At 45.4% G+C, this 23,998-nt stretch overlaps 1 pseudogene; it reads right to left on the bottom strand.

Annotated features, from left to right (window-relative positions):
- Positions 1 to 17,555: 17,555 nt before the first annotated feature.
- LOC130481880 (GTP-binding protein Rheb-like) lies at positions 17,556 to 23,619 on the bottom strand (annotated as a pseudogene).
- Between the last annotated feature and the right edge of the window lie 379 nt (positions 23,620 to 23,998).

Below are 23,998 nucleotides of genomic sequence, written 5' to 3'. Positions count from 1 at the left end.
TTGTGTGAAGAAAGACTTCCTTTTATCTGTTTTGAATCTCTCACCCTCCAGCTTCAGCTGATGACCCCGTGTTCTTGTATTATGAGAGAGGGAGAAAAGCTTCTCCCTGTCCACTCTCTCCATACCATGCGTAATTTTATAGACCACTATCATGTCTCCCCTTAATTGGGTTGCCAACCTCCATGTGGTGGCTGGAGATCTCCTGCTATTATAACTAATCTCCAGGCGGCAGAGATCAGTTCCCCAGGAGAAAATGGCCGTTTTGGCAATTAGACTCTATGGCATTGAAGTCCCTTCCCTTCCCAAACCCCGCCCTCCTCAGGCTCCACCCCCAAAATCTCCAGGTATTTCCCAACCTGGAGCAGGCAACCCTACCCCTTAACCACCTTCTTTCCAAGCTAAAACAGCTCGAAGTGTTTTAACTGCTCCTCATTGGGCAGTTGCTCTATCCCCCTGATCATTTTGGTTGCTCTTTTCTGCACTTTCTCAAGCTCTGCAATATCCTTTTTTAGGTGTGGTGACCAGAACTGTACCAGCAATTCCACCCTCCCCGGACTCTACCACCAAATCTCCAGGAATTTCCTGACCCAAAGTTGGCAACCCTACCACAGTGGGACTTTTTCTTTTCTTTTCTTTTCTTTTGCATTGCTGATGCTGCCAGAAAGGATTTTGCCTGTACTTTCACACACTGACTTCATCCTGCCAGGGGACAAACAGGCTGTGAGACAATTAGCAAATGCGGTAACTGGATCAGCGGTGGCTGTTTCCTAACACAATGAGGCTGGCGTGTTCACTCTACATTTCCTGGAGGGGCTTAAATAATTAGTTTTGGATAACTTTGGCCTAGCTTCACACAGCAGTTCCCCACCCAGGGAATTCCCACCTACCCCACTAAGTTTGGATAAGTAGGACAGCCTGCCAAGAACCAGCACAAGATTCAGGAGGCCAAACTGCATAATATACCTAAACTCGTTCTTTTTCTTTTTCTTCCTTCCTTCCTTTGTTTCTCTTTCTTCCTTTCTTCCTTTCTTCCTTCCTTTCTTCCTTCCTTTCTTTCTTTCTTCCTTTCTTTCTTTCTTTCTTTCTTTCTTTCTTTCTTTCTTTCTTTCTTTCTTTCTTTCTTTCTTTCTTTCTTTCTTTCTTTCTTTCTTTCTTGCCATCAAGTCACAGCTGACTTATGGCATCCCCATAGGGTTTTCAAGGCAAGAGACGTTCAGAAGTGGTTTGCCATTGCCTGCTTCCACGTCACACCCCTGGCGTTCCTTGGAGGTCTCCCATTCAAATACTTGCCAGGGTCGAGGCTGAGAGTGCGTGACTGCCCAAGGTAACCCAACAAGTTTCCTTGGCGGAGTGGGGATCCGAACCTGGGTTTCCCAGATCCTCACCGACTCCTTAACCATTACACCACGCTGGCTCTCAGACTCATTCCTTAGGTTTAGCTTTTCTTTCCTTGATAACAATGTGGGCTCCTAAAGACCCTAATACAGGGGCGGGTGGAATATCTCTGGAAATGTGAAGCAGTTGGTGATTGTTAGGGATGCCAGGTCCCTCTTTGCTACTAGCAGGAGGTTTTGGGGGCGGAGCCTGAGGAGGGCAGGGTTTGGGAAGGGACTTCAATACCATAGAGTCCAATTGCCAAAGCGGCCGTTTTCTCCAGGTGAACAGATCTCTACCAGCTGGAGATCAGTTGTACTAGATCTCCAGCTAGTACCTGGAGGTTGGCAACCCTAGTGATTGTGGATATCAGAATGGATGGAAGGAAGGGGGTAAAATGAGGGGGGCGGAAGCTGAGCAGGTATACAAAATCAGATGTTTCCTTTATGGAAAGCCACCAAGGAAAATCGTCATAGCTCAATGATGGAGCGTGTTTTGCATCGCAGGTTCAGTCCTGGGTATTTTCAATTAAGGCTTTTGGGATGAAGGTGTTGAGAAAAAAAAACTTCTGAAGGTCGGTAGGCAGCCTGGTCAACCGGCGGGCGATTGCCCACCATTACCGTGCAAATGGGAACTCTACTAGTGTCTGATCAAATCATCACAAACACATTCACTGAGAAATACATGGCATCCCTTGTTCTCTACCTTCAGTGGTCTATCAAGCCAGAATATACTCTCCACAGTAGATCCCTGGGCTAGTTCTGAATCTCCTCTGGAATCCTTGATACTTCCCCATTTTAGACTGTGTTTTAGCCTGAAAACTATTAAATTCATTTTAAGCTGCTCATTGTCTTGTGTTTTAACGCCCTGGCTAGGTTTTTTAATTTCTGGTTTTTAATGAACAACGTTTAACGTTTTGTGTTTTTATGATGTTTTATTTTATAAGCCTCCTTGGACAGGTTTCCTGGACAGGCAGCGTTTTTTAAAAAAATATACATCTATAATAATAAAATGATCTGCCTGTCTACCCATCTGTCTATGGCAGGCATAACTCATCAGAAAATGAAGTTGGGAGTCTCAAAATTGGCCGCCGGCCCAGGTTTGATTCCCCACTCCTCCTCATGAGCAGTAGACTCTAATCTGGTGATCCAGGCTACTTTCCTACATAGAATCATAGAATCGTGGAGTTGGAAGGGGCCACCAGGGTCATCTAGTCCAACCCCCTGCACAATGCAGGAAATTCAAAACTACCTCCCCCGCACACGCACACACACACACACACACACACACACACAGTGACCAGAAGATGGCCAAGATGCCCTCCCTCTGATCATCTGCCTAAGGTCACAGAATCAGCATTGCTGACAGATGGCCATCTAACTTCTTCTTAAAAACCTCTGTGGAAGGAGAGCTTACCACCTCCCGAGGAAGCCTGTTCCACTGAGGAACCGCTCTAACTGGGCAACAGAAAACAACTAGGCACCCTCCTCTATATGACAGCCCCTCAAGTACTTGAGCATGGTTATCATATCCCCTCTCAGTCTTCTCCTCTTCAGGCTAAACTTACCCAGCTCCTTCAACCTTTCCTCATAGGACTTGGTCTCCAGACTCCTCCTCATGAAGCCAGCTGGGTGACCTTGGGCCAGTCACAGTTCCCTCCAAACTCTCTCAGCCCCACCTACCTCACAAGGTGTCTGTTACGGGGATGGGAAGGGAAGGCGACTAAGCCCCTCTGAGACTCCTTAAAAGTAGAGAAAATAGGGGTATAAAAACCAGCTCTTCTTGTGGCTGGAATAATTAATCAGAAACTAAAGCTAGGAGTCTTGATGGGACTTGCAGTGCTCCAAATGAGAGGAATCGGGACCTCCTGGAACAGATTAGCTCTAGAACATCCTTCTACTGTTTGAAATGGAAGCAAAGGTTTACTCACAAGAAGCTACGAAGGTGCAAAGCAGCACATACAGGGCTGGAAAATATCCCTGCTTAGCTTCTAAACTCAGATGAGATCAAGCCTGGGCCATCCAGGTCAGACTTCACCCCCCCCCCCGAAAAAAGACCATCATTCTTGCTGTTCTTTCATACAGGATTGCTGCAGTACTTTTTGACAAGAGGCAGAACTGCTCATGCAGTATTCAAACTACCGTTAAATATCTCAAGCACAGCAAGCTACTGGGTCTGTGACCAGGCCTGCCAGCAGTAAGTAAATAAATTATAGGGTCATACACATTTGAAACCAGTTCCTAAGCAGTTTGTATCAGTATCAGCCAGCGTGGTGTAGTGCTTGAACACATGAACACATGAAGTTGCCTTATACTGAATCACACCCTTGGTCCATCCAAGTCAATATTGTCTACTCAGACTGGCACCGGCTCTCCAGGGTCTCAGGTGAAGGTCTTTCACATCACCTACCTGCCTAGTCCCTTTAACTGGAGATGCCAGGGATTGAACTGGGGACCTTCTGCATGTCAAGCAGATGCTCTAACACTGAGCCACAGCAGTGGACTCTAATCTGGAGAACCAGGTTGGTTTCCCCACTCCTCCACATGAAGCCTGCTGGATGACCTTGGGCTAGTCACAGTTCTCTCCGAACTCTCTCAACCTGACCTACCTCACAAGGTGTCTGTTGTGAGGAGAGGAAAGAGAAGGAGATTGTAAGTTGCTTTGAGACTCCTTAAAAAGGTAAAGGTCCCCTGTGCAAGCGCCGGGTCATTCCTGACCCATGGGGTGACGTCACATCCCGACATTTACTAGACAGACTGTGTTTACGGGGTGGTTTGCCAGTGCCTTCCCCAGTCGTCTTCCCTTTACCCCCAGCAAGCTGGGTACTCATTTGACCGACCTCGGAAGGATGGAGGGCTGAGTCAACCTTGAGCCGGCTACCTGAAACCCACTTCCGTCGGGATCGAACTCAGGTCGTGAGCAGAGCTTGGACTGCAGTACTGCTGCTTACCACTCTGCGCAACGGGGCTCTTTTGAGACTCCTTAAAGGTAGAGAAAAGCAGGGTATAAAAACCAACCACCTTCTTCTTCAGAGGCACAGTCTATAACCTCATTCCATAAATGCTTACAAAAGGAGCTCTACGATCCACGGCACCTTTACTAACTCAAAAGGTGACTCTAAAGGAGATTTTTGTGAACCCATATGTCTTTGAAATGGCAAACAAAGCACGTTTGGAACAGATTTTTTTTTCCCCACCAAGGGATTGTTCCTTGCACACAATCCACCTATCTGGAATCGATAACTGCAAGCCAGCAAATGTGACTGTAGGAAGGTGGCTCAGCATGGTCAGAGGTGTGTGATTAATTGGCGACAGGATCCACTTGAGTGCATACATAATCTTGGGCAGAACACTTCGCTGTGCCCGAATTAGTCTGTTCGGAATCAAGACTGCTAAGTCCTGCAGGCCAAAAGAGTAATGCTGAAATGGAAACATGTGGACCGGAGGGGGTGGGGTTTAGCTCTTGGACCATGGTGACAATGCTCGAGATTGTCTGAATTTAAGGAGCTGCTCCAGGATAAGGTGCGAGCTGAAAGATAAATAGCCGACTCATCTACCTTGGAGGTTCCATCCATAAATGCCTCAAGTCAAATAACACTCAAAACAGGAGGAGGAGGAGGAGAAGGAAGAGGAGGAGGAGGAGGAGAAGAAGGAGGAGGAGAAGAAGAAGAAGAACTGATTTTTATATGCCGATTTTCTCTACCACTTAAGGAAGAATCAAACCAGCTTACAATCACCTTCCCTTCTTCTCCCCACAACAGACACCTTGTGAGGTAGGTGAGTCCAAGAGAGTTCGAAGAGAACCGTGACTAGCCCAGGGTGACCCAGCTGGCTTCATGTGGAGGAGTGGGGATTCAAACCTGGTTCTCCAGATTAGAGTCCACCGCTCTCATCCACGATACCATGCTGGTAAGAGTTCAACAATGCGGCCTTAAGCATAATTACACTTTTCTTAGTCCATTGAAATCAATGCCAATTGCCCATTGGCCAATTGCCCAGTGGTGGTGGGTAAACTACCGCCCATCCACCGGGCTGCCCGCCGGCCAGCTGAGGACCAGGGGGCACTGCAGGCTCGCGCGCGCGGATGTGGCACACACATCACTTTTGGGTAAACCCGAAAGTGACGCGGACGCTCCAGCAATCCTGGCCAAAACTCTATGGAAACCATAGAGTTTTGGCCAGGATTGCTAGAGAGTCCCCGTCACTTCCGGGTTAAACCGGAAGTGACGTAGCGCATCGCGCGCGGGTGCACAGGCACGCCATGACAGGCGCGCGCACATCGTGCACTAAGGCCACGGCCCCGCAAAGCTCCCGCCAGTGGAGCAGCAGGGCCTGCCAAACCTATCAACAGGCTTAGAAGAAGATAGGTTAGCCCAATCTCGTCAGATCTTGGAAGCTAAACAGGGTCAGCCCTGGTTAGTACTTGGATGGGAGACTCCCCAAGGAAGTCCAGGGTTGCTATGCAGAAGCAGGCACTGGCAAACCACTTCTGTTAGTCTCTTGCCATGAAAGCCCTACGGAGTTCATAATTCAGTTGGGAATTGATGGCACCTCACACACAACTCTGCTTAGGACTGCACTGCAAAAATCTTACTAACCCAGTTTGTGATCCATGTAGCCTCTAACATGGACTATAGTAACTGGGAATTACAGCTTACTTCCTCAAAGACATGTTTCTAGTGCTGATTGTTACAGAGTCAGTTTGCTGTAAAAAATGTCAGACTAGGACAGTTTGAATCAAGGAAAATGCCAGCTGATGTCAGTGAATATTAGCCAGCACCTGCTCTTTTTCCTCCATCGTCACCCTATCCTCACTGCAGTTTTATAACTGTGACCTTTTTTTTCTCCTAAGATGGTGGATGAATGTTTGTGTGTGTGTGTGTGTACATAAGTATATGTGTGTGTGGTGGAATGTGGCATCAAGTTGCAGCTGACTTATGGTGACCTTACAGTGTTTTCAAGACAAGAAGAGAACAGAGGTGGTTTGCCATTGCCTACCTACAGAATCATAGAATCATGGAAGGGACCACCAGGGTCATCTAGTCCAACCCCCTGCACAATGCAGGAAATTCACAACTACCTCCCCCCCACACACCCCTAGTGACCCCCTACTCCATGCCCAGAAGATGGCCAAGATGCCCTCCCTCTCATGATCTACCTAAGGTCATAGAATCCGCATTGCTGACAGATGGCCATCTAGCCTCTAAAAACCTCCAGGAAATGAGAGCTTACCTACCTCACGAGGAAGCCTGTTCCACTGAGGAACCGCTCTGACTGTTAGAAAATTCTTCCTGGTGTCTAGACGGAAACTCTTTTGATTTAATTTCAACCCGTTGGTTCTGGTCTGACCTTCTGGGGCTGCAGAAAACAACTCGGCACCCTCCTCTATATGACAGCCCTTTAAGTACTTGAAGATGGCGATCATACCACCTCTGGGTAGCATCCCTGGAATTTCTTGGAGGTCTCCCATCCGAGTACTAACCAGAGCCAACACTGCTTAGTTTCTGAGATTTGATGAGAAGAACAGCTCACCTGGAGTCAGGAGGTGGACGGCTGGCACACCTTCTTGAGACGCAGATGCAAATTTCCAGTCCAACATTTCGCTGGCTGGTATGTAGGTCTGCATCACAAGTTACACAGCAGGGTTCATGTCAAGGGTGAAGAGCCCTCTGTGGCCACCCTTAGAATTCCTCCTCCATCGTTACTCTTAGGAAACCGGGTTGCCAAAGAAGCCAAAGCTCTGAAAGGAAAGATTTCCAAAATTAAGGAAAGTGTGCCATCTAGAGGGCAAGGAGGCCAAAGAAGAACTTTAGTCACTAGAAGGGGGAAGGGCAGTTTCAATTGGACCTTTACAAAATGACACACGACAGCCCTCCTATTCTATTCGCTTTCATTCCTTCGTTGTGATCGGCTGTCTTTGCTTTAATCTTTTTATATTTCTCATACATCTGTATATTTCTCATACATCTCGTGTGTGTGTTAAGTGCCGTCAAGTCGCTTCCGACTCATGGCGACCCTATGAATGAAAGTCCTCCAAAATGTCCTATCTTTGACAGCCTTGTTCAGATCTTGCAAATTGAAGGCTGTGGCTTCCTTTACTGAGTCAATCCATCTCTTGTTGGGTCTTCCTCTTTTCCTGCTGCCCTCTACTTTTCCTAGCAGGACTGTCTTCTCCAGTGACTCTTGCGTCACATGACGTGACCAAAATACGACAGCCTCAGTTTAGTCATTTTAGCTTCTAGGGTCAGTTCAGGTTTGATTTGATCTATAACCCACTGATTTGTTTTTTTGGCAGTCCACGGAATCCGTAACCCTCTCCTCCAACACCACATTTCAAAGGAATCTATTTTCTTCCTATCAGCTTTCTTCATACATCTCATACATCCTTGTATATTTCTCATACACCTGCCAGGATAGCATGGCCCTGTTTCCCTTTAAGCTAGGGTTCCCCAACATGCTGCCTGTGGGTGCCCTGGCACCTCCCGACACCTTTTCTGTTGCCCACCCAGTACTTTTAGGAAGCGGGCAGGGCCCAGTAGGGCTTTTGCCCAGCAAGGCTGCTGATTGACTGTTGGGGATTTGATTGGCTGTGCAGAAGATGAAGAAGAGTTGGTTTTTATACCCCGCTTTTCTCTACTGTCAAGAGTCTCAGAGGGGCTTACAATTGCCTTCCCCCCTCAACAGACACCTTGTGAGGTAGGTGGGGCTGAAAGAGATAGGAGAACTGTGACCAGCCCAAGGTCACCCAGCAGGCTTCATGTGGAGGAGTAGGGAAACCAACCCGGTTCACCAGATTCAAGTCCGCAGCTCATGTGGCAGAGTGGGGAATCAAACCACTCCTAACGACTACACCAAACTGCTCCTAACCACTGCACCAAACTGGATCTTCAGGGTAATACTACAGTAATAACTTTATGGTTTCCCCCAGAAGTGGTATCACAGCACACACAACTAAGGTTGCCAGGTCTGTCTTTGCCACCGGCAGGGGGTTTTTGGGGCAGAGCCTGAGGAGGGCAGGACTTGGGGAGGAGCGGGACTTCAATGCCATAGGGTCCAATGGCCAAAGTGGCCATTTTCTCCAGGGGAACTGATTTCTATCGGCTGGAGATCAGTTATAATAGCAGGAGATCGCCAGCTAGTACTTGGAATGCTCTGTTCTCCTATCAATGCAGGAGCAGATATAGTAGCTGCCATGGTTGATTCCTGAAGAAGACGCAGGTCGAAACAGGGCGATACATGGACCCCTGTAGCTTTGCAGCACTGACTTGGCTGGTTTGTGAGACCTGTGGTCTGTCCATGAAGAATTGTACATTTATCAGGATACTACTCCACGAATGCACAATATGAAGAATTTCCTTTTTCTACTTACCTGAGGCTTGGAAAACGCGAAACTTTGCAAAAAGGAAGTTGAGTGGCTGATAATAATACTCCAATGTGGACTCCATTAGCTGGATTGATTTAGACATATATATGATGTTATAGGATTGTTTATATGTATTGGTCGGTGATGTACACTATCTTATGTTATTACACTTTTGGTTATTTGAAAGAAACTAAGCAATTTTCTGCTGTTATTCATTTCAACACACGTTACAGCAGGCTGACCAATTGTTGTTGCCAGTACCTGGAGGTTAGAAAAAAGGAGGCCTCTGTGCTGTAAAGTATTGAAGAACAAGAAAACAGCACAAAAATTTAAATGCAAATTAAATATATTAAGTGCAAGAAGTGCAAAGTGAATACATGAAGAACGGACAATACATAAAATACATAAAACAATTACAGACTAACAAGAATAATCTAATAGCCAAGGTAAGTAATATTAAATAATATTGACCAATCAATTTTTCTTTTTGCAGATTTCAAATTTCCAGGTAAGTACAATTATTTCCAGAATGAACTGTGAAGAATTCCACAGTAAGAACAGCCGGGAAGTGATGGACGTGTTGTCTAGATCGGTGTCCACGTTTCGCCAAAGGCTTCATCAGCTGATCAATTTCTATGTACAATAAAAATTATTTTATATACAATATAAATATTCTTCAAATTATTATTATAATAAAAATCTTTAATAAAAAATCTATATCTTTCACAAAAGTAATCAACCTTGGTAACCAATAGAGCATGCCACCCATAAAGGGAATAACTCACCTCAACAGGAATAATGACCATAAATCATAACCATATTAGGTACAGTTTTCCAGCTGCCTAGAAGGCTTAGAAACGAGTCAATGTCAAAACATGTAAGTCAGTATTAGTTGGTATGGATACTAAATTACAAAAACCAGGTGAAAATAATGAAGACAATCCAGCTGGCAGGGAGAACTGTTTAAGGGATCAGGTAAAAATTCAATGTTTACAAGAAGCAAGAAAAAACAAGCTCTGTGTTTAATGCTGTAGGAGAGAGGGTCCGGAATAAAAATATGAACTTGGTCTCCATTTGTAACAACACCTTCTGTATATTCTGTTGGTCATAGGGTCTTCACCGGTATTGCCATAGAACGCAATAGGACATATCATTTTCAGAATGACCTTTCTCTAAAAAATGAGAAGTTAAGGGTGCTTCCAAAATTCGGGCGCGTATTCTGGATCTATGTTCACAGATGCGTGTTCTGACAGTTCTCAGAACTGTGCATCCAATAAACGACCTGTTTGGATGCACAGTTTGAAAAATGGTGTAAAGTAAATTTGAAACCTGTGGTGGTCGAAGTTAGTTCTTTTACAGGTAAACAAAGATTGCACACAGAACAGGAACCACATCGATGATGACCTACAGCTGGGGGGAGCCATGAGTTTGGAGAAGGTAAAAACTCAGAGTTAGTCATAAGGGAATCTGTATGAACAACCATATCTCTGATAGTACGAGGTCAGCGCAATCCACAAACGGGGGGGATTGGCAGCCCGGGATGCTCTCAAGAATATGCCAATGTTTTTTAATGATGTTGTTAATTATATGAGAGTGCGGAGAAAATTGTAGAGACCAAGTAATGTGGTTCATATCAGTAGTTTGAGAAGTAGGAGTCAGTAGAGATTCCCGTTTTCTTAAATTAGGTCGTGCTTGTGCCGCGCTGAGGATGTAGGGGCAGGGGGGCCTTTAGACAGAAGTGCATCATCTAACTTCCTAACCGAATCTAAGTAATCACTATTATTGGTGACATTGCGTTTAAGACGCAGATAGTGACTATATGGAAGGTTATTTAGCAGATGTTGTGGATGATAGGATCCATAATTAAGTCCCGCCCATTTTGATAGTGTTTTACGAAATGGTTTGACAGCAAGAGTGGATTCATTTGTAATGTAGACTTGCAGATCTAGAAAAGGAAGAGAGCTATGATGATGGGGACCCAAAAAAGACAAATTTGGGTCGAGGGTATTGATCCATTCCTTAAATTCCAAAAAAAAGACTCTGTAGACCTAAACAGAAAAAACAAATCATCCATAAAATGTTTGTAAACTATCATGTCATTATGAAAAGGATTATTATTAAATATTTTTTTCCCTCAAAATCAATCATAAAAATGTTTGCTATTGAAGGGGCACATGCCGCCCCCATTGAAACACCGTTCACCTGTAAGTAGAACTGTTCCCTATATCGAAAATAATTATGTTCAAAAAGAATGTCAAGTAATTGAACCAAAAATTCAGTAGGTGGAGTAGGATCAATCCTGGAGTCCCATAGATTCAAAATTATAGTACGAACTGCAGATAAGGGTATATGAGTATATAGGGAAGTCACATCCAAACTGGCAAGAATGGAATCAGAAGGTATAGAAAGTCCCTCAAGTTTACAAATTAAGTCTCTAGAGTCTAGCACAAAAGAGGGTGTGGACGAAGCAAAGGGCTTGAGATGGTATTCCAAATATTTGGCTATGGGTTCAAGTTGAGAAGCAGAACCTGAAATTATGGGGCATCCTACTAGTGGTCGTGCAGGTTTATGGATTTTGGATAATGTATAAAATATCGGAGTCCTGGGATATTTATTAATGAGAAACTCATGTTGATTTATTATTCCAGAATTTAGTGCCTCATATACGGTCGTTCTAATAATGAGGTCTACAGATTTAGCTGGATTAATTATCCCCCCTCCAAAAAAAGCTAATACTTTTTTCTTTTTTTTGCAAATGGTGTGCATTTCTAGATATGCAGATCTGAACGAACAGACTATGATGAGACCAGAATAGCATTTTAAAAAAAAATCTGTGGCTCCCCCTTCCTTTCTTTCACGCTCCTTCTCTCTCATTCTTTCTCATCCCCCCCCCCATTGGGGTTTCCTGTCGTTTTTTCTTTTTTAAAATGAAACTTCCAGATATGACTTTCTGTTCGGCTTTTTGCAACTTCCCTTGTAAATGAAGCGTTCCCCTGCCCGAGGCTGACCAGAGCCCTCTTCCACATCTCTTTCAAAAAGTTCACCTCAGCAAATGAAACATCCTCCCCAGAAGGAAGCGCAACTCATAAAACATGGCTGCAGCCTTCCTTTCTGTCTGGCTTACTTCAAACTTCATTCACACACAAAAAGAAGAAGACAGTTAATTCAGAAAAAGTTATAAACAGTCGGTGACGGGTGGGTGGTGTACAGATGGTTGGTGTTGCATATCTCTGCGGAGAACATGCATTTCTCCTTCATAGCTAGGGTTGCCAACCTCCAGGTAATAGCACACAACAAACAAATTAGCCTGCTGTAAAGGGAAGTCAAACCAAGTAACAGCAGTATTGGCTATGAAAAATACAGAAAACTATGAAAAAATACAGAAAACTAAAACTTTGTCAATTGAATACTGTTCAAAAGCACATTCAAATACAATCATATAATACAATGTGCAGTTCTTACACCATTACATGAACATAACTGTCGAATTCTCAATATAAGGTAGAGAGAATTAAAGTCCAAGTCCAAGTCCATGCCCAGAACTCCTTGAGACGGAGTTACTCTTTATAGACCGGCTCTTACAAGGATTATTGAATCATATCACGGAAAGTCTCATGAACTCGTAGGTAATTTTTGACATCGATTTTGGACATCGTTTGGGTAATAGTGTTTGTTTATTGTTCCCGTTCTGATGTCTAAGCTCTTTCACTTGTAGATATTGTTGCACTGTCTTTGTTCTAATTTGTCTCTCCATTGAATATTTGTCTTGCAATAGAGCCAAGTGTAGATAATTTTTATTTCAACCTCACATCTTGTAGAGAACATTGTGTTCCAAACAACATGTGAACTTGCTACTGTGCAGTCTGTGTTGAACCCTGATGAAGAACCTACCGAAAGAGGAAGAATACCGGATCCCTGTCCTGTGATGGGTTCATTTGAACCAACTATTGTCCACTTTTGAAGTCCTGCACCTCGCAACACAGCTCCAGGGAGATTGGGATTGATTGTTCCCTTCCATCTCAATGTGTTCTGGGCGTGGACTTGGACTTTAATTCTCTCTACTCTATATTGAGAATACAACAGTTCTGTTCATGTAATGGTGTAAGAACTGCACACTGTATTATATGATTGTATTTGAATGTACTTTTGAACAGTATTCAATTGACAACACAGCTACACTGTTCACATTATAGTTTTCTGTATTTTTCATAGCCAATACTGCTGTTACTTGGTTTAACCTCCAGGTAATGGCTGGAGATCTCCCACTATTACAACTGATCTCCAGCCGATAGAGAGCAGTTCACCTGCAGAAAATGACTTCTTTGGCAATTGGACCCTATGGCATTCAAGTTCCTCCCCTCCCCATACCTTGCCCTTCTCAGGCTCTGCCCCAAAAACCTCCCACTGGTGGCGGAGAGGGACCTGGCAACCCTATTCATATCTGACAAATCACAATGGCTGCTGGGCCTGTTACTGGTTTGTGAGGACTTTCTATGTCGTTACAGTCTTTTATGCATGGCAGTTTCACTTGCCGTCATCCCTCCGACGACTTTGGGTCAGGTGCCAAAGCACCTGCCCAATACATTCCAATATTTGTATGTGTGTGTAAAGAGCTGACAAGTCACAGCTGACTTATGGTGACCCAGTAGCTAAGCATGGTGTAGTGGTTAAGAGCGGTGGACTCTAATCTGGAGAACCAGGTTTGATTCCCCACTCCTCCACGTGAGCGGCGGACTCTAATCTGGTGAACTGGGTTGGTTTCCCCACTCCTACATATGAAGCCAGCTGGGTGACCTTGGGCTAGTCACAGTTCTCTTAGAGGTCTCTCAGCCCCACCTACCTCACAGGGTGTCTGTTGTGGGGAGAGGAAGGGAAGGCAGTTGTAAGCTGGTTTGAGGTTCTTTAAAGGTAAAGAAAATCAGGGTATAAAAAAACAACTCTTCTACTAGGGTTTTCAAGGCGAGAGTTGAACAGACATGGTTTGCCATTGCCTGCCACTGCATAGCAACCCTGGACTTCCTCAGTGGTCTCCCATGCAAGTACTACCCAGAGCCGACCTTGCTTAGCTTCTGAGATCTGACAAGATCAGGCCTGGGCCATCCAGGTCAGGGCAACATAACCAAATATATTTCACAATATATTTCACTTAAAGATCCCGTGGGAGACAATATCTCAACTCACTAAACCCTTAAGAGAGAGCTGATGTTTAGTTTAACAGCTGCTTGTGGAGAGTGGTAAAACTCAGCACGGGAGCAGGTGATATCCTGAGGGGCCACGAACTTCATGGTGGGCATACCGCTTTCAAGAACCACAATCCCTTGTGATTTGCTTCCGATCTCTTCACCTCGCCGCCGTCCTACAGCTCTGCAGCCGTACGCTCGCTGTGGTCTTGGAGTTTCATTTCTTCCTTCCCTGCAGCCACTTCTGCATACATGCAGTAGATGAAATGTGATGGCACCCAAAGGTTATGGATTGTTGCTGGGTCATGCGGGGGCGAGGAGAATACATCTCCCATAAGGCTGTGGGGAAATGCACATCTGCAAAATAACATTGCGAACACAGACTTATATCTAATGATCAGAGGGGCTTTTTAAAGAGTCATAGTCATAGAGTTGGAAGGGGCCATACAGGCCATCTAGTCCAACCCCCTGCTTAATGCAGGATCAGCCTAGAACATCCCTGACAAGTGTTCGTCCAACCACTGCCAGTAAGGGGGAGCTGGAGAACTGGGTTTGATTCCCCACTCCTCCACATGAGCAGCAGACAGTAATCTGGCGAACTGGATTTGTTTCCCCACTCTGACACGTGAAGCCAGCTGGGTGACCTTGGGCTAGTCACGCTCTCTCAGCCCCACCTACTTCACAGGGTGTCTGTTGCGGGGAGGGGAAGGGAAGGTGATTAATTGTAAGCCAGTTTGATTCTTCCTTAAGTGGTAGAAAAAGTCGGCATATCAAAACCAACTCTTCTTCTTCTCCTCCTCCTCCTCCTCCCTAGGTAGCTGATTCCACTGTCAAACAACTCTTACTGTAAAAAATGTTTTCCCAATATCTATCTAGAACCTTTCCTCTCACAATTTAAACCCATTACCACGAGTCCTATCCTCTGCTGCCAACAGGAACAGCTCCCTGCCCTCCTCTAAGGGACAGCCCTTCAAATACTTAAAGAGAGCTATCATGTCCCCCCTCAACCTCCTTTTCTCCAGACTAAACATTCCCAAAGGCCAGTGCTTAGAATTTACTGCCTAGTTTGCTCGCTCTATTTAAACGATAGGTTGTGAAGCGTAGGGATGCCAGCCTTCAGGTGGCACCTGGGGATCCCCTGGAATTACGGCGCATCTCCAGACTAAAAAGATCAATTCCCGTAAAGAGAATGGATGCTTTGGAGAGTGGACTCTGTGGCATTGTTCCCCACTGTGGTGCCTGTCCTCCCCAGGCTCCATCCCCAAATCTCCAGGACTTTTCCAACCTGGATATGGCAGCATCTCCTCTCTCGCCCATGGCCAGTGGCCAGGGCCAACCTGGCAACCCTACTGGAGTGGCATGCATCAAAGAGTTGTGTAGGAAGCTAGGACCTCCATTGGGTTTCATAAGAACATGAAAGGGTCGTAGCTCAACGGTAGAGCATCCATGTGGCATGCAGAAGGTACCAGGCTCAACCCACCCCCCACCCGCAGCATCTCCAGTTAAAAAAAACAAACACCTGGTAATAGGTGTTGTGAAAGACCTCTGCCTGAGACCCTGGAGAGCCGCTGCCAGTCTGAGTTGACAATACTGATTTGATGGACCAGGGTTCGGGCCCAGTGTAAAGCAGGTTCATGTGTTCATGCGTAAAATGCTGCTGATAGTATTATGCTGTACTGTTTGAAAAGATGTGATGGTGGTCTGATGAACAGGATCAAGCTGCTCACAAACAGCCGAACTGCTGGATGAAAAATTGGCTTCCTGCTTGCTACTGGTGAGCAGAACATGAGCCAACCCAGTAGCTGTTCAAGCCTCCCTATATAGCACTAGGGGGTCTTCTTCTTACTCTGATATTTCTATCCACCACAAACAGTGGGCCTTTTTACACCATGGAAAACAAAACCAAGGAGAACTCGGCATTACTCAAACATAATCTCATCGAATGTGATCCTCCTGAGCAGGAAAACATAGTTGCGTTAATTCTCCTTGGGGGACATTTTGAATGTCTCATCCCTACTTTTTCAGCCTAAGCTCCATGTGTTAATTTTGCTTCTTACTTGTGCAAATTAGACCAATGATTCTTCATCTTCATGCCTATTCTCTCCAGGATCAGAGGAGTATGCCTATTATTTGAGGTGCTGTGGAAAGCAGGCAGGACAATGCTGCTGCAGTTGACTTATTTGCGAGCTTCCTAGAGGCACCTGGTAGGCCACTGTGTGAACAGACTGCTGGGTCTGATCCAACATGGCCTTTCTTATGTGCTTATCTCGTTCTCTGTTCCCTCACACAGAACTTTCCCATCAAATATATCCATTTTCCAACATTTTTGTGCACCGTTCAATCAGCGTCTTCCTAAGTATCATATGTTTATGCATAAACGCTGTATCAGTTACAAACAAAAACCATATGGCCGTGCATATTCAGTACAAAAGAATCTACCAAATCAGGTGTGAAAAGTGAAGAACCGAAACAGATGACAAAAACATAAAGGATTATAAAAAGCAACCAAATAGGAAACGTTCGCTCATCCCTAGCTCCTGGTTTCAAATATGTCGTGAACAAGCCAGTCATGTGCAATAGCATGAACCACTTGTATTCTTTTTCTAAGGTCTGCAACTATTTTATTGACAAGCACACGTTTAGCGCAAAGAAACACTGATATTCAAGCCACATTTAACATAAAGGTCTTTCATGCATGGGCACTTTGACTTACATTCTTTGCCAGTCCGACTCGGTTTTTCGTGGGGGTTATGCATGAGTTTTCGGTCCCTTAGAGATGACCTCGTACCCAGGCCGTGCACAGTCTGGGTCTTCCCAATCCTGTTGTAATGTGATTCTTCGATCTCCCCAGGTCAAAGCATCCCTATTTCCATGCATAAGCCAAAGTGCCGGAGAAGGGAGCTGGGGGGGGGGTTGATGTTTTTCTCACAGTATGCACTACAGCCAATTACAAAGCAGTGTTTTCCAGGGGCAGGGACTCAGACACTTCCGGATGTCTACTGGTGATTCCGCAGTACTCCGGAAACCCCAGGACTTTCTCCAGGGCAAAATAACATGCACAGAATTTTTAGGATTCAGAACAGAAAAGTGTGGGTCAAGAGAGCCTCGAACCTTAGGTAAAACTCCTGTGCATAAAAGACCAAAGAAACACTGATATTCAAGCCTCATTAATAACAGTGTAACAACTCACTGGCAGTCTTCAAGCAGCAACTGGGTGAACACTCATTAGGGATGCTTTAGGCTGATCCTGCATTGAGCAGGGGGTTGGACTAGATGGTCTCTGTGGCCCTTCCAGCTCTTTGATTCTATGATTCTATTGTATACTATTATAAATATGTATCATCTGGATGATTATTCCAACCAAACTACATTGAAGAATTAATGCCAGTAAAATTCATAGTCATCATATTAAGAAATATTAAGAAATACAATATATAGTAAATATTGTATTTCAAATATTAAGAAATACAATATATAGTAAATATATTTTAGGTAAATATGATGCTTAACATTTGAATACTGAAGTGAAGCCTGTTTGTTTGTTTGTGTGTTTGTTTGTTTGTTTGTTTGTTTTGCACAGGAGTCGGAGTTTAACATAATCTGAAGGGAAAGTCTTCAACCAGCTGTATATTGTTCAATTTAAACTGGGGGCGGGGAGAGAAGCAGAGTTTTGCTGTGAAAGACAATGGGCAGTTTTGCCTCTGGAGGCCGAAGAATGTATTTCCCAGTGTTCACTGAGCATTAAGACTTCCCTTGTGAAGATGCTCCATCTATTTTTTTCTGCCTCCAAAACTATCCTTTAGAAAATGTCCACAGCAGTCTGATTTTCCTTAACAGATGATTCCAAAAAAGCTGCATTGCAGGATTCTGCTAAAGCTTTCCCTTCTTCATAGCTGATCTCCCATTCCATGTGCAAGTCTTTTTTATTTCCTGCCAACAAAATGGGAATCTGAAATTCCCCCGCCACATCCAATAACTTACCATGGCTAACTTTAATCACTTTAAAACTTTTTATTGATATGAGTAGACAAGAATGTAACCATTAACATTGATGGGGTAGGTCTGATGAAACATTGCGTATTCATCCTTGCTGGTTGTGTTGACCACTTGAAGATGATATTTTTGCCCATTTACTGTAACCAGCTTTGTAAATGTGTCCTCTATAATAGGATCGTATGAATTAACAAACTGTCATATAGGGTTGCCAGCTCAGGGTTGGGATTGGGAAATTCCTGGAGGTTTTGAGGGTGCAGCCTGGGGAGGGCGAGGTTTGGGGAGGGACCTCAGCAGGGTATAATGCCAGAGTCCACCCTCCAAAGCAGCCATTTTCTCCAGGGGAACTGATCTTGTTCTTCTGGAGATCAACTGTAATAGCGGGATATCTCCAGGTGTCACCTGGAGGTTGGCAACCCTAGTGGTCAGTGATGACTTCCCCATGCTCTTGTAGCCCAGGACGGCCATCCTGTGGAACTTGGATGGCGGCCTCTACTCCCTGCCAGCCCCAAACCACATCAAGGGCTCCAGCTACCAGGGCTGAAGGGAAGAAGGGCAGCACGAGGAAAGAGGCAGCCTGGCCAGGCCTTGTCTTATGCAGGGACCGGAGGGAGGTTTTTGGGGCGGAGCTTGAGGAGGGCAGGGTTTGGGGAAGGGAGGGACTTCAGTGCCATAGAGTCTAATTGCCAAAGCAGCCATTTTCTGCAGGTGAAATGATCTCTATCAGCTGGAGATCAGTTGTAATAGCAGGAGATATCCAGCTAGTACCTGGAGGTTGGCAACCCTATGCAGAGCCCACTTGGGGCAGTGAGAGACGGAGGTAATGACAGGGGGGGACAACGCACAACATGTGAGGGAGGTGAACCACGCAGGACTCGCTGACTGGCTGAGACTCACCGAACCATTTGTATCCTTGTGGTATTTTTCAGGTCTCACACATGGGAACAACTCACTGTCCGTGCAGCCCTCGCACTACAAAACCCATCATGCAGCGCTTGCACACTCCCACCAAATAGTAAAGGAGCGGCAGCCGAAAATGAGCTCGACCAAATTCAAACAGGCAGATGGTGATTCTCCAGAAACTTTCTATGGAGAAGTAAAGGGGAGAGAGAACCAAAAGTGGAATTCCTTTGGTCGGTTTCACAGATGCCTAGCAGCCAGTATCAGAAATGTGTCGAATACTAAACAGCAGTCGTCACATTCTCCACTCTGTGAAGACGACTCTCTGTAACTCAGCAGCCCGAACGAATCTGCGCAAGCACAAATTTCCCAGGTCCTGTTTGCAGCCACGTAAAAGATGTCTTTTTTTTTTTTAAGGGTACATGGATGAACAGGTACAGTTTGCTGAGCCTTTTCAATCATCTTCTAGTTTCCATTGAGAAAAAAACCCAAAGAAACTGATGATTGGGTGTTTGTCATTCTAGAGGTTATTGCTCAGCAGGCGGCTTGTGGAAGTGCTTTATTTTTAAATGACTTCAAGTCTTCCCACCGCGTGTGAAGGTTACTTCACAGCCGCGCGCACACGCACTGTGAATGAAAAACAGAAGCTGTCTGGCCTTAATGAAACCACTTCTGATTTTTCTGTGTTCGCAGCTTCGCAGTGACAATGTTCTTCAACAGGATCTGTGCACCCAGAACTTCTTTGCACATTTGAAATGCCTCTCCCGTGGCAGGAAGCTGGAGGAGGGTGGAGAGGGAGGCCTCCCCCCATGGCCGTTTCCCCATTGACATTCTGGAAAGGGAAGTAGAACACACTCCTTATGAACTTTGACTTATCATTCCAGCTTCAATGTTTGGTTGATTCATTCATAGAATCATAGAGCTGGAAGGGGCCATACATGGGGTTGCCAGGTCCCTCTTCGCCACCGGTGGGAGGTTTTTTTGGGGCGGAGCCTGAGGAGCGTGGGGTTTGAGAAGGGGAGGGACTCCAATGCCATAGAGTCCAATAGCCAAAGGTGGCCATTTTCACCAGGTCTATCGACTGGAGATCAGTTGTAATAGCAGGAGATCTCCAGTTAGTACCTGGAGGTTGGCAACCCTAGCCATACAGGCCATCTAGTCCAACCCCCTGCTTAATGCAGGATCAGCCTAGTCAGTGCATCCCTGACAAGTGTTTGTCCAGCCTCTGCTTAAAGACTGCCAGAGTTGGGGAGCTCACCACCTCCCTAGGTAGCTGATTCCACTATCAAACTCTTACTGTAAAAAACTTTTCCCCTAATATCCAGCTAGTACCTCTCCACCTGCAATTTAAACCCATTATTGCGAGCTCTATCCTCTGCTGCCAAACTCCAGATAGTTGGTTAGAGATGCAATGGTAGATAGGGTTGCCAACCTCCAGGTACTAGTTGGAGGTCTTCTTCTATTATAACTCATCTCCAGCTGATAGAGATCAGTTCAGCTGGAGAAAATGGTCACTTTGGCAATTGGACTCTATGGTGTTGAAGTCCCTCCCCTCCCCAAACCTTGTCCCCCTCAGGCTTTGCCCCAGAACCTCCTGCTGGTACCTTCCTCTTTGCCCCAGCCACCACCCACCCACCCAAAGATCTCTGTCAGTTGGAGATCATGTAATAGCCGTAGATCTCCCGTAGATGATGGTAGCTAGTACCTGGAGGTTGGCAACCCTAACAACACAGCCTCAGGTTCTTGCACCAAAGAATGCACCATATGAGCCCAGATGGCTACATGGTGCATGTTGTAGCGGAAAGAGAACCTGCTATTTATTTCCTTGGACTCCATTGCTAAAGAATTTCTGCGAAAACTCCTTTTGATCGCTAAGCCACCCAAGAAAAACAGGCTTCCATTTAAGCGCTTGGTCTGGGACCACATCATCAGCCAATATAACGGACTATGATCATTCTTACTCAAAAATCACTTGGGGATGATTCAAAATTTCAAACCATAAGGAAAAAAAAACCCATCAGGTCTTAATAAGAGGGCTAAGGCGCATGGGTTTCTGGAGCAACACCGCCCCCTGGTGTTTGTTTACACCTTAAGCCAAAACCATATTAAAAAGTTGACTGTTGTGAAGGCGTGACTCGACCAGCTTGTCCCAGACAGGGAAGCCACATGTTACAGGCTGTTTCACAAATGCGTGTTCATTGCATAATGACAACAACCTGAGAGGTGATGTGATAACCATCTTCACGTACTTGAAAGGCTGTCATATAGAGGATGGCGCCGAGTTGTTTTCTGTTGCCCCAGAAGGTCGGACCAGAACCAACGGGTTGAAATTAAACCAAAAGAGTTTTCAGCTAAACCTTAGGAAGACCTTCCGAACAGTTAAAGCAGTACATCAGTGGAAGAGGCTTCCTTGAGAGCCAGCATGGTGTAGTGGTTAAGAACGGTGGTCTGACTCTGATCTGGAAAACCAGGTTTGATTCCCCACTCCTCCACATGAGCAGCGGAGGCTAATCTGGTGAACCAGGTTGGTTTCCCCCCTCCTACGCATGAAGCCAGCTGGGTGACCTTGGGCTGGTCACAGCTTTCTTAGAGCTCTCTCAGCCCCACCTACCTCTCAGGGTGTCTGTTGTGGGGAGGGGAAGGGATGGTGATTGTAAGGTGGTTTGATTCTTCCTTAAGTGGTAGAGAAAGTTGGCATATAAAAACCAACTCTTCTTCTTCCTCCTCCTCCTTTGGAGGTGGTGGGCTCTCCTTCTTTGGAGGTTTTTAACCAGAGGCTACACGGCCATCTGACAGCAATGCTGATCCTGTGAACTCAGGCAGATCATGAGGGAGGGCAGGAAGGGATGAGTCATTGCTTGGCTCTCATAGCCCTTTCTTACATAAGGTTGCCAGCTCCGGGTTGGGAAATACCTAGAGATTTGTGGGGTGGAGCCTAAGGAGAGGAGAATTTGAGAAGAGGAGGGACTTCAGTAGGGTATAATGCCACAGAGTCCCCTTTCTAAAGCGGCCAGTTTCTCCAGGTGAACTGATCTCTGTCACCTGGAGATCAGTTGAAATACCAGGAGATCTCCAACCACCACCTGGAGATGTGGTACTGTATGCCAAACATTTATGATGGATAAACATATACGTACTATACAAAAACTATCTAGAGTAGTGTCTAAAACATATAGTGTTGCAATATACACAACATCGGCAATACACATGCAATGGACTGGACACAAAAGTATAAACGAAGCAAGAAGATGCACAAAATTGCGCAGTTACTAACATCATCTGGAGGCTGGCAACCCTATTCTTACATGCTCAGGGAAATGCCGATCACCACTTTGGGATCAGGTAGCAATTTTCCTCCAGGCCAGATTGGCCAGGGATCCTGGAGGTTTTTTTTATTCCACTGGGCATAGAGCTGGGGTCACTGGGAGTGTGGGGGGAGATAGATGTGAATTTCCTGCATTGTGCGGGGGGGGGGGGGGGGTTGGACGAGATAACCCTGGAGGTTCCTTCCAACTCTATGGTTCTAAGTACTAACCTACATGTGTGAATACAAGCTGGACTCAGTATACTTCCTCTTACTGCATCGTTTTCTACCTTTGTAATTACATTTTCCGCATTGCTTATTGCATGTCATGTCTTATACTGTTTTGGGGGGTGGGGGTTGCATTATTTTCCTGCTTTGTAATCCTAATACTGTTGCATTATTTATTGGATGCCTTATGCTGTCTAAATGTGTTAGTTTACATTTTGTAAACTGCCCCGAGTCCCAGCATGAAACGCTGGCTATAAATAGATAGCTAACTCAACTCCTGTTTTAAAATCCAGAGGGCCACAGTGTGTATGGAAAAGCAGCTTCAAGAGCGGAGAGGTGCCAGGTGGAAGTGTTATTTAACTTATGTTACTTAACCTATTTACTCTATGGCATTATACCCTGCTGAGGCATCTCCCCTACCAAATGCCACCCTCCAAGAGGGGGCTCCACCTCCCAAATAGGGTTGCCAACCTCCAGGTGCTAGCTGGAGATCTCCTACTATTTCAACTGATCTCCAGCCGATATAGATCAGTTCACCAGGAGAAAATGGCTGCTTTGGCAATTGGACTCTATGGCATTGATGTCCCTCCCCTCCCCAAACCCCGCCCTCCTCAGGCTTCACCCCCAAATCTTCAGGTATTTCCCAGCTAGGAGCTAGCAACCCTACTCCCAAACCTGCAGGTTAGGGTTGCAACTGATCTCCAGCCGACAGAGGTCACTTCACCTAGAGAAAATGGCCACCTTGGCAATTGGACTCTATGGCATTGAAGTCCCTCCTCAAACCCTGCCCTCCTCAGGTTCCGCCTCAAAAACCTCCCTCTTCACAACCAACGGGTGGTTTTGGGGGCGGAGCCTGAGGATGGCAGGGTTTGAGGAGAGGAGGGACTTCAATGCCATAGAGTCCAATTGCCAAGGTGGCCATTTTCTCCAGGTGAAGTGACCTTTGTCAGCTGGAGATCAGTTGTAATAGCAGCTCTCCAGCTACTACCTGGAGTAGTAATGAAGACTATATTTAAAAAATTGACATATACTTTTTATTAATTATTATACTTTATAGAAAAGTTATTTAATATTTATCAAGATGTCAGCTGATGAAGCTGCATTTCTGCAGTGAAAATGCTTGAGAACATCCGGACGGCGTTACTGTTCGCCTCTTCATCTTTTATTTCACCTCCAGCCTTCCTTGTGCTAAGACCTTAAGAAGATACTAAGATAAGACTTTCACTTACCTTGGAAGAGACTCTTTGTCTTGGACTCGTTTGTATATAGATTCACCATTGTCTTCACTTTTTTGTAGATGTTATATGTTTCTCACAATACATGCTTGCATAGTTTGCTTGTGTATCATTAATTTTGAGCTAAGTACTATAGTTTCTACAACCACCTGGAGGTTGGCAACCCTACTGCAGGTATTTCCCAGCCTGGAGTTGGTTATCCTATTTCCAGCAGAGGAGGAAGAAATAAAAAGGAGGAGTCGCTTCCTTTCACCTATGGTGGGCTGCGCATGCTGACAGAGGGAGGGGCCATGTGTGTACCGTAAGGTCACAGCAGACTTATGACGACTCCATAGGGTTTTTAAGGCAAGAGACGTCCAGAGGTGGTTTGCCATTGCCTGCCTCTGCATCATGACTCTGCTAGTCCATGGAGGTCGCCCATT

The sequence above is a fragment of the Euleptes europaea genome, chromosome 8, assembly GCF_029931775.1.
Source record: "Euleptes europaea isolate rEulEur1 chromosome 8, rEulEur1.hap1, whole genome shotgun sequence".
NCBI classification, from domain to species: domain Eukaryota; kingdom Metazoa; phylum Chordata; class Lepidosauria; order Squamata; family Sphaerodactylidae; genus Euleptes; species Euleptes europaea.
This window is presented reverse-complemented; position numbering and strand designations above follow the sequence as displayed.